General features: G+C 35.3%; 1 long non-coding RNA gene across 3 annotated transcripts in view; it reads right to left on the reverse strand.

Annotated features, from left to right (window-relative positions):
* Positions 1-25,727, reverse strand: part of LOC128850909 (uncharacterized) — a 373,443-nt gene that overhangs the window by 88,837 nt on the left and 258,879 nt on the right. For all 3 annotated transcript variants that reach the window (XR_008448142.1, XR_008448144.1, XR_008448143.1), the window contains exon 3: positions 4,771-4,900. This is a non-coding gene — a long non-coding RNA (uncharacterized LOC128850909). The remainder of the gene's footprint in view (positions 1-4,770; positions 4,901-25,727) is intronic.

Genomic DNA, 25,727 nt, shown 5'->3' on the forward strand with positions numbered 1-25,727 from the left:
CAGCACTGTGACAAATCATTCTTCTCTCGCTTTGCAGTGTCTAAATACAGTATTTCAGGATGGGCAGCAGGAAGGTTAGGTTTGTTCTGATATTTCCATTTTATTTGGAAGGCTGAGAACGTGAACATCCCCAGATGTATGTATCTGGAGCTCTGTCTTTTATGCTCAGCTACCAAAAGTGACAAAGTTTCATGGTATTTGCTATGTTGTCATCAGTGCAAGGCCAGGGGATGGGGGGAAGGTGGGTAATTGTGTAGGCTTATCAATTATAAATACTGGTCATTCATGTGTTCATCATTCATTTGGCAGAGAAGCATCCATTCATGTACTGTCTGCTATGACATAAAAAGGACATTGTCTAAAAGGAGAAGGAATAAAACTAAAAAAATAGTCCCAGAACTCAGAATGTTATGCATATTTTATACGTTTTTGTTAATGACTTTATGAACCTTAGGCTATGAATTTTAATCCTGGCAGTCGCTGCTGGTATTCTGAAAGTCACATATTGAGCGAGTTTGAGATGCATTTTGGAAGCTGATAAGTGCAGCTGACGGAGACAATTCCTAAAAGCCTCCAAGTAGACAGATGGAGAGGGATGGACATAACAAAAGACGGGAAGCACCTCAAATCACTGCCAGCTGCAGGTCAAAATTAGACGGGACACTTGTGTTTTTCGAAATAAGCTCTCTTACTTAAAAGTGTTTTTTGAAAATGTCCATTCATTCTAGCAAGGAACTGTTCAGAAAAAGTCATGCTGTTTTTAATTTTGAGTAGCATACTGTGGGATACAGAGAAAAAAATGGCTATTTAGGGAGTCTTTGCTTGGTAGTGAGAATGTTCTGTGTGAAAAGAAATAAATGGAACATAGAAATGAGTTTTAAGGGCAAGTATTTGCCCACTTGAAATTACAAGCAATGACCGCTGGGTCTCAGAAGTACTTCTTCTATCTTGTGAAACCTTGCTACATTCATTACATCCATAATTTTATTGATGCCATGAATTATAAAGTCTTACAGAGAAAATTAGTCTCTCTTTGACCCAATTAACATGCAGCAGGTAATAACATAGAGGAAGTAGATAAACTGGCAGGGGAAAAAAAGGGCATACAGATTATACATAGGATTACAACAGAATCCTAACTCTATAAATGCCTTTCTCTCTATTATGTAATCTTTAGCATATATTGAAGCTCAGAAACATCTTGTCACAGGCAGCAATAACTATTAAAAAAATGACAGAAGTCCTACTCTCAAGCTGGCTTCTGTCAAGTGTCTTACATATGCAAATGAAAGCCACAGTCTTACTTTTTCTATTGACCATCAGCCAAAAATATGATATAGTTTTGTTTTACTTTGGAAATATTTCTTCTCTTCCTGAAACACATGAAGACGTACCTGTTTGTCTCATTACAAGGCTAGAGAGTGCTGTTTTAAAGCACCACCCTTCAGCAATGTTAAATTCTGGGTTCTCTGACAAATCAGTGTAAGAAAACCTTAGCAACTCTAGAAAAATAGAAGATTCACTGCTTAGCTGATACTAGCACAAACCAAAAATATACAGCTTTTATCATACACAGAAAAGCAGATTGCAAAGCTATTACTAGGAACCAGGACAGTAAACTCCCAGGAACATGCCCCCTGTACCACTGTATGTAGGACAGTGCAGTCCAAATCAGAAGGTCATGATTATATGAGGAAAACACAGGTGACTTAATCATCCAGGAGACTAAATTGCTCATGCTACATCCTGTATCGTTCTATGCTTTCCCACTAAAACATCACATTTACATTTGTTAAAATGCCCCAACACATAATTTGTAACTATATATCTATATACATGTGAGCTGTTAAGAAAGTTAAACGTTACTAACAGATTAAATTCTGACTAACTTGATTTAAGTTTACACTGGCCATTTCAGAACCCACTTTGGGTATTACTGTAACTGAATCATATATGAAAAGCTCTTCTGAATTTTAGATTACTAGTTCCTGTTCCCTTACAGCTTGAGATCTTTCCATACAGAAAACCCCACCACAAGCCAAAACCAAAAAAAAAGTATTTTTCCCAACATCAGTACAGATGAGAGGCAGACCCTAGGTCTAAATTACAACTTAATTCTTCTGCAACTCCAATTTTTCTTGAAGGTTAATAGTACACAGTAAAAAAAGAAGCAGCATTATTATCAGTCCTAAGACCTTTTTTGCATCTGTTAGACTATCAAGAGTTCATAAATGTAAGCTTTCTGACAATGTAAGTCTATAACTGTGAGCTGTGGTCCCAGGCTACCTTGGGCTTACACTAAAATAATAAACCATGAGTAACAGACATAATTCAGCCCTCAGTCTCTTATTCAGAAAACATGTTTTTCTCAACCCAAAAATCATTGTCCACATAGCTTAAGCACATTTGCATACATTCATGTATAAACAAAACACAAAATACCAGGGTCAGCATTAAGACAAGAATAGAGTTGACGAATACTAGAGAGGTCATCTATTCTCTGCTTGGATGATTTCCCTCACCACTGCAAAATCAATACAGCAATGTAGTACTCTATTCCAAATACTTGCTTCTCCTAAGAGTGATCCCACTATCTGATGATTTAATGGATAAGTACTGAATTTTAACTCAGCCCAAAACAACAGGAACTGAACAAACTTTATCTTATTGAAGCAACGTCAATATCTACTGCTCTGTCATTAAGAACAGTGCATGCAGGAGCTTAATTTACTAGGCTACCTTGCATAGCATCAGCTGTAGGAACTACATGAAGTTGTAAATGTTCTAGTGAGTGCTGTAATATAAAAGCATCTTGAAATGGAGAATGATGTTATCAAATGTAAAAGGTATGGAGACAGCAAATTATTAGTTACAGTGACAATCTAGTTAAAATAACTTTGAACCCAATTTTTTTATCTTTGTTTAATTTCAGCACTTATAGCAATACATTTTGTAATTAATTATTATAATTAATGAAATCATTATGAAATCATCTTTGTGTATGAGAAAAACAAACATGTTATCACATTGTATTCAACAGCATGTGAAAGCAAATACTGCAGTTAAAAATGATTTCTTGCAGGAGATTAAATCTACTCCAGGAACATGAAATAAATCTTTAAGAATCCTAAAGAATCCCAGATGAAAATTAAATGTAAAAAAAGAAATGTTAGACACCATCAAATATAAGAAGTAAATTATCAGATGAGAGGAGTAATGAATTTTAAACATGGTGCTGGATGACTGGGAAGAGTTTTCAGAGTATTATGCTATTTAAATAAAATACTTCTGTGAACACTGACTTTCAGTTTAAACTACAAATTAGTTAGGTATTTTAATGCTATCCTGGAATTAGTCACTGCTAATACCTAAACAATGGCTGCGATAAACCGCTGAAATTCATTCCTGTATATGCTATCTTAGTATACAGAATTGACGGCATATTGCAACATGTTATTGTGTTGTACAGAGTAAGGTAATTCTATTTGGAGCAAAATCTATTAGTTACAGGTATTCTGTTTAACAGCAGTTGAGAGTAAGCAGATTTTATCTATGTGAAAACAGCTCCAGTCTCAAGTATACTAATTACACTCTGTAATATCTTCTGACAGATGTTGACTTTTAACTCTTAAAATTTGCAAGGTTGAAGAGATAATTCTTGAGGACAAAGTCTAGATTTGAATTTCTGAAATGCTTCTGTATTTTACATAAAGGTTCTTGGAAACTGTAACAATAAAAATGTAATTTTCAACCTTAAAAGAATAAAACTACATTAGCAGATGTTGGTTGTAAGACACTGCTACTGGAATTGCCAGATTACAAATGATAACTGCCTGACACTACAAGACCAAAAAGTAAAATATTCCCTTTCCAAAACTAATGGACTTAAATAATGTAAGATGATGAAGATACATGAAAAAAAACAGACTATATTAGACTTTTCATGCGTGCATTCAATGCATGTATGCTGATACCCACAGGCCCTTTCCATCATTAAATTCCTGTCTCAAATATCACAGTATTGTAACAAGTAAAAATATTTTATTCTATTGACTTTTGCCAGATGTCATCTTGTGATAACATAAAACTAGTAAATTTTGGAAGAATTTGAGAAAAAAGTAGCTTAGTAACTGTTGAGAGGCAGTACAAACTGCATTATTAAGAAAATGAGGCAGGCAAAAAAGATCAGTTAGAGATGATATGCTATCAAATTATAAAAACTCTCATGTGAGAAACCTAAATCATTATTGATTAACTCATTTTATTACTTGCAAAGGTAAAGAAAACTAAGCTAATGTCAAGAGAAAACTTGCAAAAGAAATATACTTACTACACAGACAAAACCCATAATGATCAATAAAACATGTATAGAATTAAGAAAATACAAAGCAACCTAATGGTTTTCAAAACTAGAATGCATTTCCAATGTGAAATATTCTGCAGCTGTTAGTCTTTAGGAAAGAACTGTGTTAATAAATAATTTTCTTTTTTATTTTCCTCTTTTTTGATAATAAAGTTGCCATCATATTTTCAAATAAAATGCATAGCTGTCCTCTCTTTTAAACATTATTCAGATTTATGAGATTAAGAGCAGATGGACAGCTCTTATAAATCTCTTAATATAATTTTTTACAATTTCACCACCTAGGCAAATAGTTTTAATAACAATGTTAATCTTCTCTGTCATGCTTTTACTTCTTCCTTTTTCTGTTTGAAATTATGGCCCCTGAAACAATAAGCAGAATTTTCTTGGTTTTTGTTTTTATTTACCTGAAAGACAGCCAGTGAGTGACAGAAACAGAAACAGTTTCCATGACAACCACATCATTGGTTGCAAAGGTCTTCAGACCCTCTTTCTGCAGTTGTTAGCAACGTTGGCGTTTCTTCATTAAAGCTTAGCCTAGTGAGACAAAGAGAAACCTTTGTTAGGAAAATTAGAAGCACACAATTCAAATGACAAAACTAGTCCTAATGCAATTAAAAGTCTAGTTCCAAAGAACTCCATAGGCACAAGGGCAGATAGCCTGACAAATACTCAGAGGGATCTCATTACAGTAGTTACCTGTGTTAATAGTGAAATCTCTGTTGCAGTGCTTTGGATATATGTATGGATATCACCCCAAAACTGTATGTGTATTGAAGCTCTGAATTTCTAAAAAGTCAGATAGGAGATACTACACATATCTTTCTTAGCAAACATATTCAGAGCATATAGCTTGGCATGTGTTTGCCTTCCTGAATGCAATATGTTGATATTTGGTATAAAGCATTTTGAAAAGCTCAACACAAAATAATAATTTGCTCTAGGAAATTCAAGTATTTTTATTACTTGCAGATTAGGTTGAAATAGATTCCAGTTCCTACCAACTAACTCATTGTGCAAAGAACCTACCAATGCATTTAAAACAACCACTATTTACATAAAATAGATTTTACATACTTAGCTCCCTCTAACACTACTCAGATTTTTGTTTTCCATCTGTCTGGCCCATGACTTGCACAAACATCTGGACACACCACATCTTTGATCACTGTGTTCTTAGCTACTGCTTTGAAAATGTCAATAATATCAACACACTGAATCTTTGAGATTTTGTGTTCAAATGACTGAAATATCAGTTCAAAATATAAGAAATTTCAGATAGTATGAATAGACATGAGTATACCTCTGGTCTTAGACTTGAAAACCATTAAGCTGCCAAGATAAAGTTCATTTCCTACACTTATTTAGTTATAGCTGTTCAGGAAGCCTTTCAGATCTCTCAGGGCAGAGCAATGAGGCAAAGGAGAATTTGGCTTTGTTCCCCTAACACAAAATCATAGAATCATAGAGTCATTAACTTTGGAAAAGATCTCTAAAATCAAGTCCAACTGTCAGCCCAACACCATCATGCACCTAAGTGCCACAACAATACATCTCTTAAATAGCTCCAGGGATATTGACTCAACCACTTGCCGAGGCAGCCTATTCCAATGTATGACAACCCTTTTAGTGAAGTAATGTTTTCAAGTATCTAGTCTGAACCACCCCTGGCACAACTTGAGTCCAGTTCCTCTCATCCCATCACTAATTATGTGGGAGAAGAGACCAACATCTGCCTCACTACAGCCTCCTTTCAGGTATTTGTACAGAGCGATAAGGTCTCTCCTCAGCCTCCTTTTCTCCAGACTGAACAACTCCAGTTCCCTCAACCACTCCCCATAAGACTTGTGCTCTCTTTTGAGGACAAGACAGTTCATTCAAACTATAATCAGCTTAGTGTTGCCACAGTTGCTCTTTCGGGCGACCCATCCCGTATGTTAAATCATTCACAGTAAACAAGTAGAGGTGAAGCTCAACACATTTGAAGAAAAAAAAAATCATAACGTAATGTAGGTTCCTGACTGACTGTTCTATTTTGACTGTTCTCTGATGATCTCTAGTTGTAACATACTTTTACAGTCTTTCCCTTGTATGTTTGGACAAGCATACAGACATACACATGTAGAGAGACACATGCAGTGTGAGCACAAAATGACAACATCTGTTTAGGTACTAGTAGTTATTCCTGCAAAAATCTCCAGGTGTAACTTGTCAGCTTTTGTTTATATAGCACAGCAGGTACAGCTTTCAACACAAATAAAAATTCCACTTTAGGATTGTACTTCCTTCCAAGTCACTCAAAGGCAAATTTAATATGAGGTGAACATATTAATATAAGCATCTCCGAAAGAGAACATAACAATCTGGTAGTAGAGTGACTTCACACATAGTGTCTGTAGCTCATCTAAACCTCCACCGGAAACCTCCTCAATTAATTATTAATGTCAGCTGCCTTTGTTTTTCACTTCAGTGATAATCTGCTTTTCAGTCACTGTGTTCCTTTGGTTAGTGAATTATCTCATTCAGCATTCTTTGCTGGCCAGGCCTTTGGGAAATAATTTTTTTTCATTAATATTTAACTTTTTCCCTTATGGCCATATCTGTTAAAGAGGGTAGAGCACAGCTTCCCCCCTCCCTCAACTTTCTTCATTCTCTTTTCCTCACTTTTCTTCAGCTGCTTTCATAATGGTGCAACACACAAATTATGTTCACGTGGTGATTTTTCTCTTGCATAAACAGGGAAAAATACATCAAAATTTCCAGCACTCAAGTGTGAGAATGTCGTTGTAATTATTATTATCATTATCATTAATATCATAAGGTATTGTACCTATTGGATCAGACTAATAAAATATAATATTGAAAATTGTGGTTAGTAGAAGAGAAATAGAACATCATGATATAAGCTGAACTTATTTCTCTTTTCATTTTTGAAACACAATGATTTTAAGCTCTCAGGGAAAAGGATACATTTTTAATGATAGAGTTACAACAAATTCTGCCAGAGAAGGAGCCTATAGCCAAGTAGCTATAACAACTTCTAAGTGACAGTTCTTAACTGTGACCTACATAACCCGACCCTATCAATGTAAACCAAACATCAGCTCTGTTATACAGGCATATTAAATGTGAAGGCAGAGTGCAATGACAGGGAGATGCTCTGCGTTAAGTCATGGTGTTGAACACTGACCTTCCCATTAGATATTTGTTGTAGAAATATATAGGTTTATCCTAGTAGAATTTTTAGCAAAACAAGCAAGGGGAAAATGTGTCACTGCATACCTTTCTGAAAATCTACTTAGAAATCTTGATTATTATCATAATAGAATGATCTATCATCCTTACTTTTTTTTTTTTTTTTTTCCTAAGTTTCTTGTTTCTTCAGCTGGCAAACACTTTCCTGGCCATAAGACAAAAGGAATGCATGGTGGTATGGTATAGTATCATAGTATCATAATATCATTAGTGTCATAGTATCATAGTATCATAGCATCATTGTATAGTAAGGCTTGGAAGGAACCTTAAAGCTCATCTAGATCCAATCCCCCTGCCATGGGCAGGGACGTCTCACTAGATCAGGCTGCCCAAGGCCCCTTGAACACCTCCAGGGATGGGGCAGCCACAACTTCCCTGGACAACCTGTGCCAGTGCCTCACCACTCTCATGGTGAAGAAATTCTTCCTAATGTCCAGTCTAAATCTGCACCTCTCCAGTTTGTACCCATTCTCCCTTGTCCTATCACCAGAAGCCTTTATGAATAGCCTCTCTCCAGCTTTCCTGTAGGCCCTCTTCAAGTACTGGAAGGTCACTATAAGATCTCCTCTGAGCCTTTTGTTCTCCAGGCTGGACAAGCCCAAGTCTCTCAGCCTGTCCTCGTAGGGAAGGTACTCCAGCCCTCTGATCATCTCTGTAGCCCTCCTCTGGACCCGTGCCAACAGCTCCATATCCTTCTTATGTTAAGGATTCCAGAACTGGACACAGTATTCCAGATGAGGTCTCACAAGAGAGGAATAGAGGGGCAGAATCATTCCCCTTGACCTGCTGGCCACACTACTTTTTATGACGCCCAGGATACAGTTGGCCTGGGCTGTGAGTGCACATTGCCAGCTCCTTTTGAGCTTCTCATCGACCAGTACCCACAAGTCCTTCTCTGTAGGGCTACTCTCAAGCACGTCATCCTCCATCGTGTACTGAAAATAGGGGTTGCCCCGATCCAGATGCAGGACGTTACACTTGGCCTTGTTGGACCTCATGAGGTTCTCAGAGGGCCACTTCTCCAGTCTTGGTTAAGATATATAGATATCATATATCTGAGAACTGAGGAGTACAGTTCTTACAGTCTAACAAGAACATTGATATTATATGTATGGGGCTACCTCATGGCACACGGAATAATCACAAAGGTGTTTTCTGTGAACTAATACAGGCAAGAGCACGTAAATGCTATCTTTAATAAATGCAAACACATAGTCCAATTTCTGCTCTATATTTAAATAAGGGTATTCTCCTGGCTTTGCTATCAAAGGTTGTCCTTTGACCTTTTGGATCTCAAGGCTCTCAGTTTTAGAGAGCCTTGGGTAATTGAAGAATTCCGTTATGTTTATAAAAAAGACACTAAATGCATTTAGAAGATCATCTTCTAGTTAGAAAAAAAAGAAGAAAAAGAGTGATATTGCTTTTAAAAACAGCTAATAACTATTGTCTTAAAATACTGTAAGAAAATTCTCCTTCTTAAAACTTCCTCATGCTTAGAGTGGCTTAAGGGTATACATACAAGCAAAAAAAAATAGAGGAAAAAATAGAGGTCTAACTGAAGATCCGTGGTTTAAAGCACTGAAATAAAGCCTTCTAACCAACACTGAAGTCTCTGTCCCTCCCTGCATAAACTTTACTTCAATCAGGGCTTGGAAGACATGAAGTGAATTGGTACAATCAGTACTTCAGCCCATCTTCCTTGCTCCCATGAGTATCAGATGTAGTAACACTCAGTCCATGGAGAATTAGAAGCTTTAGAAAAACAAGGGCTCAGATATTACTAAGTTCATCATGAACAGAGAAGAGAGCTTGGCTGAAAGTTTTGCCTGTTGAGAGTTCCTCGATGATATATTTACATATAAAGTTAACTACTAGATCAGGATTATAACAGATACAGGTTATATAGAACGTACGTAAGCTCTATTGATTTCATGTGCCTGCTTGCTTTCAATAAACAGAAAATTTGCTCAGCCCAAAATCTTTTTGACAATACTATTTACAAAATGGCTTAAATTTAATAACAATATATTAAGTTAATATTTGATAAAAGTCATACCATAAACACTTTTACAATGGAATTTGTTACAGGACAAATAAAAGTGAAATTATATTAAGCCAATGTAAACAGCAAGGTGTCTTGTAGGATTGACTATCGCCCCAAGAGAAGATCATTTATTTTCAGGGTTTAACAATAGTTCAACCTATTACAAAGAAAATTTAATAAAATGTAAGTTTTAACAGTTTCATAAAACAATTTTTAGTTGTTTTATGAACACTTAATTTACTGCTAACAATATTAAAAGTTTATTCTGCAGTGGAACCTTTCCTTGTCAGATTCCTCCTGGCAAGGAACCAGGACTTTTGATATGTAAATTAATATTTTATAAGGGTTTTTTTATTCATGATGTTAATATAGCTTTCAAAGATAGCAGTCAAGTTCTAGGAAGAAGCATAGAATAATACTTTACGAAATAAGCAAACTGGCTATTTTTGAAATGTGAATCAGTCACAATTTCTGTATTGATGAATGAACATCTGAATGACTGCTCTGAAATAGAAAACAAAATACCTAATTTCAAATGCTGAACAAGAATCTCAAAATATCTATAAATCCAAGAGGTCATGAATTATTCATAGAAGTTAAACCTGTTTTGAAAATTCTGCACAGTAACTATAAAATAGGAAAGTAATATTGTATTAAACATTGATTATTTAATAGTGTTTTAAAATATTTATACAAAAATATTTTTTAAAAAGGTTTTGAATGTGAAACAGAATATCTTCCTTTCTAACACATGCATATCAAGCTTGTGATGAAAGCAAGGAAATTATAATATTTCAGCTAATTGACTGCATTTTCATTGTGTTTAATATTATATTTTTACCAAATGAACCATTAATAAATCTAGTGGAGATTAATAAAATAATTTCATAAAGAAAGCTGGTTTAGTGCTGACATTTCAGAGATCATTCAATGTTAATTACTAGAGGACCCAGATCCTCTTTGGGGTTCTTTCTTGCTGCAAATCAGACCTAATGTCATCAGTGTGCTCTGGGGAGGGAGGCGATGGCAAAAATTGTTCTCTTTAGCTTCTCTACACTAGCAATAGTGAGGTGCTGCTGTTTGGCTACATCTACCCGAATACAGCATGAAAAAAAAAGATTACTGATCAGGCAAATCAAGTGACTCAGGATATACCTTTATGTACTTGGTACTTAGAAGGGGCACAACCACAGAGTCTTGTGCCCAGGCACTGAGTCAGCTCCAACATGCTGCTCCCATTATAAGGCATGGACTGTGGCGAATAAATAAATACCTATTGGATAAGGTCTTCTGAGAAAGAAAGCAGTGGAATTGATTCTGCTGGTTTTTTTTTTTTTCCCCTCCATCCGTTTGTCAAACAGGCTGTAACTTTGTAAATTCACCTCACTTTTCAGAGAATAAGCAGCTGCTGGGGACAGGGTTGCTCTTGTTTAGGCATGTGAATGAGCAGCTCTGCAGATCAACCTCATCAGTATGATTTTGCAGTTTCTCAGGACCTGGCCTGGGAGTTACATAGATCAGCTCACAACTACAACAGTTAATCTCTCTGCTTCCTTATATGAAATTTATGAACAGTTATTTCTTAAAGTCCCACAAGCCCTTATAACACTCTCCTCAATTCTTTTGTATATGTGTCAATATTAATCACATGTAAGTAGTAGGAAATAAAGAATAAAGAGGAAAATTACATATAATTTGACACATTGGAAACTAGGTATATAGATTCTCTTTTTAGTAAATTAAGAGAAATAGATACATAACCTGGAGGAAAATTCATTCAAATAATTTTCAGCAGCTATTTTGGACTAAGATGAACAACTTTACTATTTTTACTACCTGTGATGGATACCTGATTGCAGCAGAGGTCTTGACAGCTACCCTAAATTATTCAATTAACTTTCAGATGGCTAAAACTGAATGACAGCTGTCTTCACTTGTTTGTTCAAGCCTGTGTGAAAGTTTCCACAAGACCTGAAAAACTGAACTGGTCATTTAACTCCTATGCCAGTGGTCTTACAACAAAATCATCCTTCCTTCATGAGGGATATTCCTCGGTATTTTGTTTTAATTATTCAATAAATATATTCAAGGGCCTTATTAAGTCCTACAGATGCTCTCAGAGAACTTGAGAAGTTCAGGGAGGAAGAGCTATACAATTGTGGGTTATTTTAGTGATCTGCCTTCCATGTACACGACTTGTATTAGACTTGATTTATTTGTAACCTAAAATTGCATGGGGAAAGGTATATTCTTATGCTACTCTTCTCACTTATTTATTTCCAAATTCCTCTGGGAGATTGTAAAATGTGCCAGAGTAATCACACCTGGAATTTGACTTTTCTCTGCCAAGCAGGAGGATTAAAGACAATGACAGACCAGCATGACACTGCTATTGTTTTGTGCCTCAGCTGTACTCAGAAGATCTACCTCTAACATATAAGACAGGCAGCTCATCTTGGCCTCCCTTCTGCAGCAGCCAGCTAGTGCCAACAGGGAAGACAAATGCAGTTAAATAAATATCCTTGACTGCCACTTGCTTCTGGGATTCTATCAGCCGCTAAATAAGCATAGCGTAAGCCTTCCACATAATGCAACTACCAGACCAATGGTACTATACATTTTAATAACACAAATCAGCATCATCACTTGGCTTTCTACAAGAATATAAAACCCTGCAGACTGTATGCATATTGTTACCACTGAAGTAGTGACCCCAGTCTCTCCGTGAATTTAAATACAACTCATGTTTGTACTCACTTCCAGACAAATCAGTTTTGGCATAACTGGGTGTGTTGTGCACCAGGGTGTTGAACACTAGGCTTGAAAATGATCAATATCTACACCTGAGACATGAGATCCTATTCACTTTATAAAGCAGATGCAGGGCAGGCTCCCAAAACCATGTTGAGTGAAAGTAAGCCACTTCAATACTCTGCTCACCTTCTGCATATAGGTCTTTCCTGATGCTGTCAGCCTATCAGAAGGATGTTCGTACAAAAAGAATGTAGGCTACATGCATTAAGGGAGGCTATATCATATATAGAGATGACAAATAGAAGTTTGTGTGTAAAAAGATTATATGTGAATAACCTGTCAGTGCGTATAGGCTACAAGTCTGTCACAATGTCAATCCACAAATTAGAAAAATGACAGTACTACACAGAAAACATGTTTTGATGTCTCATTTATGAGGTCTAGGGCAATATCTATGTTAGTCCCTGCGGCAGATTTCTTGTTAGTTCAGGCCTTAGGTTTATTTAAAAATTTTAGCCACTTATTTTGTTTTAACATAAGATCAAATTAATACATTTTTGCTAAAAAGGTCCTTCTAATCATCGAATCACAGAATCACTCGAATTGCAAAAGACCTTTAAGATCATGGAGTCCAACCATAAACCTAACACCGTCAAGTCCACCACTAAAGCATGTCCCTAAGCGCCACACCTACACATCTTTCAAAGACCCCCAGAGATGATGACTCAATCACTTCCCTAGGCAACCTGTTCTAAGCAAGACACTACTCTATTTTTCAAATATGAGGTGTCTTTCTGCAAATTTTTTACTATTATTTCTGAAATATTAAAACACACCTCCACGATGAGGTGATCTGTGTGTACAGACCCAAAGATAAGAGTACATCTACCATCATTTTACAAAGATTTCGCATTAGCACAAATGTTTGATTGCTGTACAATGAGAGGTTTCTCCACAAAAATTAAACTGGTTAAAAAGATGGCATCTTCAATTCAAGATAGGATAAATGTTTCCTAAACTTAAGAGGCACAAGTTTCGACATGAGCCAGCAATGTGTGCTCGCAGCCCAGAAGGACAACTGTGTCCTGCGCTGCATCAAAAGAAGCGTGGCCAGCAGGTCGAGGGAAGTGATTCTGTCCCTCTATTCCTCTCTTGTGAGACTCATCTGGAATACTGTGTCCAGTTCTGGAATCCTCAATGTAAGAAGGATGTGGAACTGTTGGAACGAGTCCAGAGGAGGGCTACAAAGATGATCAGAGCGCTGAAGCACCTTCCCTTTGAGGACAAGCTGAGAGACTTGGGTTTGTTCAGCCTGGAAAAGGAAAGGCTCAGAGGAGATGTTATAGTGACCTTCCAGTACTTGAAGGTGGCCCACAGGAAAGCTGGAGAGGCTATTCATAAAGGCTTCTGGTGATAGGACAAGGGAGAATGGGTACAAACTGGAGAGGTGCAGATTTAGACTGGACATTAGGAAGAATTTCTTCACCATGAGAGTGGTGAGGCACTGGCACAGGCTGTCCAGGGAAGTTGTGGCTGCCCCATCCCTGGAGGTGTTCAAGACCAGGTTGGATGGGGCCTTGGGCAGCCTGATCTAGTGGGAGGTATCCCTGCCCATGGCAGAGGGATGATCTTTAAGGTCCCTTCCAACCCTAACAATTCTATGATTCTGTGATTCTATGAAGTCACTTTATCCACTTCTGGAAAAAAGTAATGGAGTGTTTCTTAAAAGTGTATACCTACTCAAACTACTCGGATGAATAAGAAAAAAGGAATAAAAATATTACTTTTTTATTTAAATGGTTAGAGATAGTCTTATTATTACAATTAATGTCTGTCACATCTCAGGATAGTGAAGGATTTATTAAACATACAGTAAAAAGTCATCATCTTTGGAATTTAGTTGTGAAGATAAAGATGTCATTTTTGCAGAATTTGAAAATGCATCTGTAAAAACAAAATTAGTTTGGAGAAGATATTTAAAAAACTTAATTGTTACTCTGAAACAGTTATGGTGGTTTAAATGTTAATAATTTTGTTCTTAGCTATTTTCCACTTGCAATATATTTCTGTTGTAATACATTTTTAAGCTGCCATACTGAAAAATATTAATGATACAGCAAATTGACTGGTGCTACAGAGATGTATCTGTGGTTTTTTAGGAGCATATTTAATTGCATATGTTTTTTAAGCTTCTGATCACAACCAATATGAAAATTGTCTAGATTCTTAAGGATACATTTTTATATTTAAATGTACCACATTACTATCACTTACATGGCAGATAGTTTGCTAAGATATAATGGTGGGGTATTACAGTGGATTAGAAATCTCATTATTAAAACACAAGCTTGTCTGAATAGAAAGAAAAAAAAAAAAGTACTCTAAATGGAATAATCACCTCTTCATTTTCTTTCACAAAACTCATTTTATTATGAGCTAAATGTCAGAGACATAAAGATGTAACTGGTGGCATGATCCCATCAGGGAGGTTTGTATCTGTTATCACACTGTATTTAACATTATTTTTCCAAAGGTTTTAAATAAAGCCAGTGAACTTTACTAACGGCTCAAGTTTCAACAATGCATTTTAGCCTGTCTGGGGGTGGATTGTTTATTTTTAAAGAGTAAGACATGACTGCAGTCAAATAACATCTCTTCCTGTATTTTAACTCAGTATTAGGGCAGACACCAATTATGAAATTGTGCTGTCAGGTTACCCCTCTAAGGGCAGTCACACACTTCATGTTTTCAGTGGCAAATTGAATTTGACATTTAATTTGAAGCCTGGGATACCATAATGTAAAACTTCCTGCAATATTAGTGATAAAGCAGGAGAGCAGACACACTGGCTGTCTCTTTTAAATAGTCCTCTCCATGTTATCACTACGTTGATTATTTTCTAGGGGGATTTTTTTCCTGATCTTTAAAGGAAAATTTCAGTAAATGTTTAGAATTACAGTAGCTCACAACTAGAAGGTCCTTTATAGATTCAAATAAATGATCTACTATAAATATTATCCATGCATGCTGTCCAAATATCCAGTCATTTCTGAGTTTACATTAATCCTTAGGCAGCATAACTCTTACTAGCTGATGATGCTGACATTTTCTTGTTTGGAAGATATATGTATAGATACATCTTCCTTAGTATACTTTGGAAGATATTTTAATTTTATTTTGCACAAGAAAATGCCCTGGTAGTGGTTGCAAGCCTTCTATTGATTGAGCATTCCGTTCTTGCAGAGAGTTCTGTGTAGGCTGGCAGTCCTTCCTTTAATTCACATTAGAGTGAAGTATTGGACTGTAGCATTTTCAAGAAGCAGCTAGAATTCCTCCTTGCTTGACAGGATAAGCAGATTTAGAGTCTGATGTTAAGAATGTCATAACATGAAAGTGCAGAGGCTTTTTTTGTGCACATGCAAATGGAACATTGCATTAACTATCCCTTTGGAAAATACCATTACATGCCCCACCAAAATATAAAACATTAAAAGATTAAGATAGTTCCTTGCCCTGTGAACTGCCATAGTACAAGAGTCTTGAATTAAGCTGTGAAATGTATACTAGTTCCAAATCAGGCCCACAGGCTCCAACCATAGACTACTACACTAAGTAACAATGGATCTCTGTGCTATTCATACACAAATATAATTAAGACCAAACAGGAGCATATTTCTGTGGAATTATCCAGCCCACACAACACATTCATATCTAATTTAGCACAATGTTAATTTTGCATAAACTGACACTATCCAATCGACACACAAGTCTACAAAGACCAAGTTCTTTCCCATTTTATTCCTACTATATCTACGTTCTGTGTCAAGTGGTTAAAGTGTTTTCAGCATCGTGTTTTTATTGTTGGCATCTTAAAATGGAGTTTACTGTCATGAAGATCAACAGCTATATATCAATTCGCTACAGAGTACACACAATTTCCTAATTATACCAGAATTTGTCATAGTTCTGTCAGAACTAGAAGGATATATATTTTTTTTCCTCAATCATTGTTTCTTATTTCTGAAATAGTTTCTGAAATAATTTCTTATAATTTCTGAAATAATAAATTCTGAAATAATTTCTTAAAAGTGTTTCTGAGGAGAAGATGGCCTCCTTAACTAAAAGTCATGATCCTTTTACTGGTTTCCAGAGAGCAATGTCACTGATTGTGTCGACAACACTTATTTCCACCAATTGCCCACAGTTCTTATCATGTCTATCTGAACTTGCCTTGCAAAAATTTGCCACTTTTCTTTAGCTTGTGAGTTCCAGTTGTTTTTAGGTTTTGTTCATTTACCAAGGACAATTTGGTTTTTATTTCTTTTTTCCACTGACATACATAAAAAGCAGATAATTTAGAATTTAGAAGCAAGAACACAAACTATAGACAGCTTAAAATTTTCAGTATAGTATTTTCTTTGCAATATAAGATGTTTCGTGTTGTCTATAAAATACAAACTAAGAACAACAACTCAACAAAATCCAATGAAACATAATGAAGGAACTATGTACCTTCTGCTCTCAGCGTGCTGAAATTCTGCTAGTGCATCAGGGAAAAATCAACCAGTTAAATACAAGCCTGGGGCTACTGGATGTTCTGGTACATGCTAGACAAGTGCTGGCACATTCTATTAATTACCCAGAGAAGGCTCTATCAGGGCAGAGTTTTCAGTTACTTGTCTGACAGGCCTATCACTACACCTAGTTAAGGTGATTTTTTTGTGTTTCTGAAAGGTATGTGGAATGATGCCTTCTTTTTTAGAAGTTTAACCATTCCACTCCAGGGGACAGAATCCCCTTGGCACAGTCCTGACTATTGTGTATGAGGGAACTAATGTGGAATCGAGGTAGGAATTGAATGTGCTTCTCTTCCCTCCCTGATAATTAGTTGGAATCATAACTGTTTTACAATTCAATTACTAACCTTTGCTGCCAAATAAAAATATCAGGACTCTTAATAGGCAGAGTGACACATATCTGAAACTAATGCCTGGCATAGTCACTTATTTTCTTTATATTTTCCATATTAAGTTGGAATATTTAAAATTTATTAAGCATAAAAGAATGAAGATGTAATTAACTATGATTGTTTGCTTTACTATTGAAAATGGGGAAGCAGGTATAGTCTGTGCTTTGAACATTGTTCCTAAGAGTGAGCAATTTATTGCTTGCAGTCTTTCTGTTTGTATTTACAGGAATCCTTGGCCCCATAAGGTATTAAAGAGACAAACCTTTATATTAATTGAAGTAATAAATAAATGTATTAATTAAATTACATAATTAAACAAATTAATCTGATTTTAAATTAAACTGATTTTACAAATTGAACCAGACTTAAACAAGGACAAAGGGACATTAGAAATATGATAATCCTTCATAGTTTAATTATGCAGGAAAGCAGTCATGTGTTAGCTTGGCCTAATTCCAGTAAATTGAAAGAGAATGTTTCCAATTGTAGATCTTTCACTTCAGCACTGAAAATATATAATGAAAGATAATCTCCCAGCAAAGGAAAATCCAAAGCTAAAAACACGAGAGAGTTTAAATCAAAATATTACAAAAGAATTTATTTGTATAATAATTTAAAATTCTCAGTAAAGAAGACTTCATTAAGCATCCAGGAGGTAAAAAAATTAATCTTTCTGTTTTGAAAACATTGACACTAGTTTTACCACACCTCTACATTGTTAGTATTCCAGAAAATGTATCTCATGGAAGTACAATTAAAATAAATTTCAGTTTCAACTTCACACTTAGATGTGTGGATCTGTTCTGACAATTTATTCAGCAAGGAGAGAAGCATTAAGAAATCAAACAAGGCTGCACCCATTCAAAGAGCTTAAAGTGGTTATGCAGAAGTAAATATATAAAATTTGTTAATACAAGTAATACAGCTGAAATTGTTTTGAGCTTATTTTCATAAGCTACAGGGTCAAGAACATGTCTTGAATCATAGAAAATTCATGGCCTTCAGAAAATATAATGCACTCATATTGTAAGAATTAAATTATATTATTAATCCATTTAATAAAAGAATTAATTTACTCCTTATATTCTTTGCTCCCCAAAAAAACTGGAAATAGGGGAAAGGTGGGTAACAGTTCATATAATAAGAGGAGGCAGCATTTTATGAGAAATACAGAGACTAGTGTCTCAGCTTCTCTCGGAAAGTGCACATCCCTTCACATCCATCCACTACGTGTCAATGAAATTTAGTCTCATTATCCTGTTACACTGGGGACAGACATAAGGAATCTCACCCTCCTCTTATGCTGGCTTGAGGACATGTCAAACACAACAAAGGTGTCACAGTTTTAAAGAGAATCATAATTATTTTCGGTGTTGCAGAAGAGGCGAGGAATAAGGAAAACAAAACAGCTTTATGGTCTAAATTCAGTAAAGGGGAGCCAGTATGCTCTTAAAGCAATCAAAAGTCCAGAGGAGTACAAACATTACCTTTTCTTATTTGTAAACTTCAGATTTCAATTAGCAGTTTTATTTTGAATAAAATTTGCATTTTGAATTATTTATTTTGTAGTTTAATTTACCAATTCTCTTCAGCTGTTTTTCACAGTGTAAGTTGTATGTCGTCATTGATGACTGAGGTGACAATTAAAGACAGATCATGGCATTCTGCCCCCAGATAACCTCTGTTTTCATAGCACAAACAGATTAAATATTACAGCGTAGCTACAAACCCAGAAATAAATCTGCTGTCTCTCCCATTCCTATATATATTGCTGTAGCACCTCTTACCCCCAAGCCTCCTTGTTCCTTGGCCTCTACAGTCCAGTCTTTGCCCTTGCCTCTTTGTATAAATTATATTAGAAACTTAAGGCAGAATGAGTTGTTTCACTCTTTAGTATCTCTGCTTTTTTTTTTTTTTTTTTAATTCTGCAAAGAAAATGCAAAATTTGGAGAAACTCTTTTCTCCTTTGTAATCCCTAGATAATTTCCCATCACCTTCAAGAGTCTTCAGGAAGTAATGCAGTCCAAAAATACAAAAGGGAATTAAAAGAACCAAATAGAATATACACCTCTTTTCTATGGGCACTTTTATTAGTGTCTTTCTCAGAGGATCAAGGACAGGACAGAAAATTCCCTCCAGGGCACCATTTCCTGCTGATGCTTCAGCCAGTTTCCTTTGGCTACTGCCCACTAACAGCAACCTCAACAGCCACAGGCAACAGCAGCTTCTGAGCTGACAAAATCAATTTTCATTCTGAACAATATTTATAAAAACAATAATGTCCTTTTTTAACCTTTGTCCATCAAACAGGAAAAGTGTTCGTTTTTCATAGAATTATAAGGTATAATACTTTTGACAATGCAACAGGAAATACAAACACATCATTTCAGATATAGTGTAGTGTGACCATGATTACAAATGTCTCATGTGCCATTGTTTCCAGTTTGGCTTACACAGTAGTTTTAAATCAAGTGAGAATAAATTAATAAACTCGAGATAACTAGAGACTTCTAGCAGCAGCCTCTCTCCCCTACAGGCATTGCAATGTTCATTACATTCACTTGCATGCCCCTTCCCATCCTCTAGAAAAAAAGCCAGGTTCTTCCACCCTTCCGCTTTCCTGATTCATCCTTCATCCCTTCAGCTTTCCTGATTCAATAGTCATTAGGTCCAGGTGTCTGACTGAGGCAGGTATCGCTGTCTGGTCACAACAGTATGAGTTGGATGGGTCTGAGCAAGTTGGAAGATTAAAGAAAATACTTCAGAGCCTCCATAAATCAGTTACAGAAGTAAAAAATCTGTACACGTGTACATACGGATGTACATACATTGTACCTACACGCATGTAGGTGCATGGAAACATTCATTTGGCTTTTATGGAAATTAAAACTATTCGTGTTATTTTTTCCATGGTATACCAAGAATAGATTTGGGAATTAAATCTCATTTTTGAAGTTAAATATATTATGGTTAATTTCTCAGTTGTTGCATTGTCTTTTTTAAAAAAATAAAAGAATTAATGTACTAAACCCCAGTACTGATATTTGAGGCAACGTATTCTACCTACTTACTTGAAGAAAAGATCCAGGACCATAACAATTGTTTATTTATTAAAGAATAGATAGCACTACGTGGAAGTAAAAATATTACTTTTCAGTGTGTCAAGTTACTCATACATTTTACCTTTTTATACACAAACTTGTCCCATAGCTATGTAAACTTAAATACTGGAAAGATTAAAACGAGCTAAAGAAAAAAAAATATATTTGAGTACTCAGCTGTACTTTAGTGCTTTGGCATACAGACTTATAAAGTAAACAATAGGTAATTCAGGAAGGCTTTAGCTTGAAAACACAATCATTAGAAGCAAGAAAACAAGAAACACTTCACTATAAATGAAAGCACTTAAAACACAATTACTTGACTTTGAATTTTATCTACCTTTAATAGAAGTTCAGCTGGGCAGTCATGACCTTCAGCTAAGTAATTTCCTGTCTACCTGTTTAGCGCTTTTAAAAATGAGTGAGACAGAATGAGTTAAAGAGACTATATCATGTATTTTTCTCTTTCAGGAGCAATTATGATTATAAACAAGTCCATAGAATGATACTGGACATGTTTATCACTCTCTGGGTATTCTCTATGACAGCTATAAAACTGTTATCACTCAGATTTAAATGATATTGTTATTTCCCACCTTGTTTGCAAGGTAGAGCTCTTTCTATGAAATATCTAAATATTTCTGCTCTTATTTTTCTATTTTAAGAATAAAGACAGCTGTTCAAACATATATTTCCTCTGAGCCCACTGTTTTTTTGTTGTTGGAGTTAAAGAAATTATAGGTTGACTATAAAAATAGTTTAACACTAAATGAAGTGACATGAAAATAGAAAAATTGAACTTGCACAAACAAAAAACATTTTAGAATAATTTCTTCTCCAGCTGCAACAAACTTGTGTGTGCAAATATACATTTCTTCCCTTTAAAATAAAATGTTAGTTTATCATGATAACTTGCTGAGAGAAATTAAATCAACATAATTCAAGTTAAAGCAGCCCATTTAAAAACGTCCATAGATCAGTATAAAGTAGTTCAAACTGACTAGATCAAAAATCAGTTTAATTAACTCAGTGAAAGGCACAAAGCAGCTTTAATAGTTAGTGATATCAAGGATATATATAATCTGAATTTACTGGTGACTAAGTGGCCACTTAGCACATCCTGGTCAGGTTTCATAATCAGTCTGGTGATCAGCAGAGTTCTGAATGCTGGCACTCAAACTCATACAACTAACATTTAAAGTTACGTGGTGTTTAGTCTTGCCAGAAGCTGAACTGGGATTACTCTTCCTATCATAGAACATTAAGAGACCCTAGCTACTTAGTGAACTTCTAATTATTTGTTAGCCTTTAAACTCTGTGGATACATTCTTCTGAAGAGTGACAAAAAAATTACTGGAATTGTCACAAAGTAAGGTTAAAATAAAAGAAAATATGACCTAAATAATCTAAGTTAGTTCCAGTAAAAATCAAAGAAAGGCTCCCATGTGGTAGAGAGAAAAAAAAAGTCAATCAAAAACCAAATAGCAAGAGACATGAAATATTTCACAAGATGCCAGCTCCAAAACCTATCCCTTATTTTCAAATAACTTTCTTATTAATGAATTATCTGTCATAATAATAATGAAGAACATATTTTACTAAGAATAACATAATCATAGAATGGTTTAGGTTGGAAGGGACCCTAAAGATCATCAACTCTCTCTACCAGTAGGGACATCCCCCACGAATCAGGCTGCCCATAGCTGGAATACTGTGCGCAGCTCTAGGGCCCTCAACACAGGAAATTCATGGACCTGTTAAAGCAGATCCAGAGGAGGGCCACTAAAATGATCAAAGGCCTGGAACATCTCTCCTATGAAGAGAGGCTGAGAGAATTGGAGTTGTTCAGCTTGGAGAAGAGAAAATTCTGATAAGACCTTATTGCAGCCTCTCAATACTAAGAAGGGATGTATAAGAATGATAAGGGGAAAACTTTTTAGCAATAGGACAAGGGATAATGGTTTTAGATTAAAAGAGGAGAGGTTTAGACAAGACATGAGGGAGAAATTTTTACACCGAGAATGGTGAAACAGTGGAACAGAGTGCCCAGAGAGGTGGTAGGTGTCCCATCCCTGAAGGCATTCAAGGTCAGGTTGAATGGGGCTCTGAACAACCTGATCTAGTTGAAAATGTCCTTGCTTACTGCAAGCGGGCTGGACTAGATGACCTTTAAGGTTCCTTCCAACCCAAACCATTCTATGATTCTATAAAAACTGCATTAAATCAGAAAATCACGAGAAACTGAAAAGAATGTGAAAACACTGTAGAAAAAAAAGAAAATAAAGCACCTTTAATTGTTGGTTTTGCCTACAGATTTGCATGGGCTTTTCTCGTTAAAAAGTGGAAAGAGACTAGTTGCACTCATAGCTTCCACAAGGAAAAAACCCAGACATGCTGAATCTTGAGTTATTCTGTCCACCACTGTTAAACCACAGCAAGCTTTCATATCTGCTGTACACACACAATACTGTCTGTGAATAGGTACTTCTCCTATACACCTTCGCTGCAGGGTTTCAAACACCCACATCAGCAATCAGCAGGAATTGTGCATGTACCCTGGGGAACCGTCTGCCACTGCCACGTTAACGATCTTTAGCAGATTTTGCAGGTGAATCTGTCTTTGGTTCACACAATTCCAGTGGAGAGATGATTTTCAACTCAGGAAAACTCTGTGTATGGCAGCCTATACCTCAAATGGACATCGTAGTATATTTTATATTTGAAGGACAAGAAAAAATACTGCACTCTACCTTAACATTCTGGATTTTACAGCCTGGTTGAGAGAATGGACCCCTAGCAAACACCTAGCAAAATTACTATGGCAGAAGTGCACTCAGCAACACCTTACAGGACTATGCTTCACGTGAAAATCTCGAGTATATCTTCACTTATAAGACACATTCTTTTCTCTTTGAAAAACAGATGTATACATTTCTCTGATTACAAGTCTGAGAAGGTGCAGTCCAACATCAATTTTTGGGGAAGTTAGAAACTACTGAAAGTCATGACATGAAATTACAAATATTGCTCAGCAGCTTTAAAGGGGGAACAGTAGCAAAAACTGAGAAAATTGTACCTTAGGTCTAACAGGAGATATAAAGCATAGACCCTTCATCTATACGAATTAAATTTTTCTCTGAAATAAGGTTACTGAATGAGGATAATTTGTAAATGCCAAAATGTCTACTGCAAGTAGAAGGGCTAGCTTTTACCAAAACTAGCTATTTATCATTATCGTGACTTGGTGGAAATAACACATTGGAAATTGTTTATCAAAAAGCTGTTTTAATTTGAGAATTTTCAAAATAGCAAACAAAATACCTTGAGTTTGCCATTATGATTGTACTAATGCAAGTGAAATACTCATTTTCATGGCTATTTTTTACTCATTATATTACTTAATTGAGATCTATTCAAAAGACCAATGAAGTAAGAATAAAACATAAGACAATTTATAACTATCACCAGTTTGTAATAGGTTCCTTCGATTAGTTGATATTTGATCTGTGAATGAACAATAGAGGATGTGGGCAACAGTCAACATCTTACTTTGAGAAAAATAATCTGTTATATTAGGCCTTTCTGGAGTAATTTAATTGTCTTCCTTCTGTTGATTATTAAGAGAGAACTAAGAGCCATCTTCATGACATTGCAGAAATAAAGTAGCTCTTCAAGGAAGTAGGAATAGATGAATTAACTTTTCATATACTAAAATTTGTCTGCAGGGAGATGTAAGAAGACTGAGACAAATTACTTCTCCCTCCCTAGGAAAGTGTAAACAATGTATCGGTGTTTTATAGGACAGAGTCTTCTCATTTCTGTAATCAAATTGAATAGCGTATCCTAAACCAGCAAAGTTACAGGCATGTAAGTGTCATTTGGAAATAATGATAATCAAAAAAAAAAAAAGTGTAAAAAATTAATAGTGGATTTTCATTACTTTTTTGATCAATCAAGGAAGATTTAGTCACTTAATATTGTCATCATTGTATACAAATTTGAATGGTGGATTTCAGATACATGAATCTTCTGGCATCTTAAAATTAAAAAGGTTAAAAGCTATTTTTGAAGAAATAAGTGCACAAAGTAAGGCTCCAGGAAAAAATTCTGAACACGGGAGAATCCACGCACCAATAAAGTAAAAGAGGTACAAGATAGGATGTGCCCTAACCAACACCTTTTCTGAGGAGTATATTATATTGTGAAAGAAGAACAAAATATATCTTATTTAAGACTTAGAAAGAAAAGCCAAACCATGGAGTAATGAGTTTTGATAAACAATACCTCTTTTCATTAAAGATAATTGAACAAATATCAGTAGATTCTTTGAATATTAAAAATCAATGAAAAAAGTACAAAAATAAAATATGTGAATTATAGGATTCTAGATTCCCTGGGAGGTTACTGTAGTTTTTTCTTTACTAAGTAAAAAGATAAATTGTTTGAATGACAGTGCAAATGGGATTTTTCTAGTAGTTCTTTTTGAGTCCATTAGGAGTCAAGAAACACACCAATGAAATTGCTATCAGCAATAGGCAATACCCAGAATATGATGGTGGGAAAAGAAAAGTTGCAATGCTTGGAGCAGTGCAGTTTTCTACGGTCTCAGAAAATGTATTGCCAATAATGCTGCCTTTTACAGTAGAATACAAGGGATTTATAAAGAGACTTATGAAAAAACTTTTTTTTTTTATGAAACCTACAGCTGACATGGATACACTACTGACAACTAGCAAAACAAAAGGGTGATCCTAAATGTCTGCAAATCTATGTGAAAAAATAAAAAAAAAAAAAATTCAACAAACTGAACCTGTTTTATGAAACTCTGTACAGTACAAAGAACCAAAAAGCACTGGAGTTTAAAGAAAGGGACATCAAACAGTCCACTACAGTTAAGAGTCACCAGGAGACGTAATTAATATTTTTACATTTAGTTCACTGGAGTTTTCATATTACTTATTCTTAAAGAAAAATAATTTTCAGTTACTGAAAACTTTGAAAAAAACTTTATACAGTTAAAACATTTCAGAATGTAAATGTTAGAGGTTATTGCAGTTAATTAAATCATAACTATGAAAGTTGGGAATTTGTTCATCTTCACTCAATTCATTCATTATTACATTTTACTATATTCACAATAAAGTACCTACATGTCTAATGTTTAAGCAATTGTGTTGTCTGTATTTTCAGGATGTTAACTCTCAAGATTAAAAATGTATCTAAAAAGTGTTAGCATGTATT

The sequence above is a fragment of the Cuculus canorus genome, chromosome 1 (genome assembly GCF_017976375.1).
Source record: "Cuculus canorus isolate bCucCan1 chromosome 1, bCucCan1.pri, whole genome shotgun sequence".
Taxonomy (NCBI): Eukaryota; Metazoa; Chordata; class Aves; order Cuculiformes; family Cuculidae; genus Cuculus; species Cuculus canorus.